The 1193-nt window shown below is 47.9% G+C and overlaps 1 pseudogene; it reads right to left on the bottom strand.

The window, feature by feature from the left end:
- Window positions 1-273: 273 nt before the first annotated feature.
- LOC146829107 (thiol S-methyltransferase TMT1B pseudogene) lies at window positions 274-747 on the bottom strand (annotated as a pseudogene).
- Window positions 748-1193: the final 446 nt, after the last annotated feature.

Raw genomic sequence — 1193 nt, forward strand, 5'->3', positions numbered from 1 at the left:
CCCGCTATTAGCGATTCGGTAATACCGAATCGCTAATACAGACTGGCTTTACATTCATTCCTATGGGCCTCCAAGCCCATAGGAATGAATGGGTAGGTATTCCTTATTACCGATTCGGTATTACCGATTCGGTAATAAGGAATATTAAGGAATCGCTATTTGAATAGCGATTCCTACATGCATAGCCTTTTGCTATTCCTTATTAGCGATTCCTTATTTTTCGCTAATAAGGAATCGCAAATGGCATTGTTGATGCATAGGCCCCTAGATTTTCTACAGAACCTCCTCAATACTCTTCACTGAGCACAACACAATGGTGGAGACGACCACATCCACTGAGGCATCCTCCACTCCAGCTAACATTTCCCCAGATTCCACCATGTAGCGCTCGTAGTGCAAGGGATCATTTCTAGCTTGGTTCTTTTTCAGGAACTGCTAGAAGTTAGGGTTTGAGTCCGTGCAGGTGACTATTGTTCCCTGTAAATAAAACTGGAAATTTGCTCCAGTCCCGCATCCAATCTCCTGCACCTTGAGTTGCCCTGTTGGGCCCACAAATACAAGCAAGTTCCTGAACAGCTTCTTCTTGCAGGTTTGCATTGCCTGGTTGTATCCTATACACACCCTGGTCGTGGCATACAGGTAGAGCTCCTTACTCAGTGGTTGCCACAATCCTAGGTGGTCGAGAAGGTGCACCGGCAGTGACAGCAGCACTATGCAGAGCTCAAGCACAATCATGAGGAGGCCCATGTCCAGAGACAGGCACGGCTGCAGGCTCTGCTGCTGTTGGAGCTAGGCAAGGCTCCAAACTGATGGACTGAGAGATGGTTATAGGTGGATCTCAGTGAGCCCCGGTATTATTACCCAGAAAAACATGGCACACTTATCCTACAAAGAACTTGCCACTGCCCCTGCACTGGAAGTCACCGCCCCATTGCTGCAGAATATATAGCCCCGTTGCAAGTGAAGCGCATTCTGCTTCTGTTGGACCACAGTACGCTGTCATCTGTGGTGGCATGGCATGTAGGCAGACTGGCTGGACGCTACCATAGGGTTGAGTGCCGGTAAACTCCGTCATGCAACAGATGGTGGATTTTTTGCCAAACTTTGCACTCCAAGCCGAGCACACAGTGTCAAAACACGCAAAATCTATGAGTGAAGTGGAGTTTACCACCCACCCATATTCAGAAGTAAAA

Source organism: Triturus cristatus, chromosome 5_2, assembly GCF_964204655.1.
Source record: "Triturus cristatus chromosome 5_2, aTriCri1.1, whole genome shotgun sequence".
Classification (NCBI taxonomy): Eukaryota; Metazoa; Chordata; class Amphibia; order Caudata; family Salamandridae; genus Triturus; species Triturus cristatus.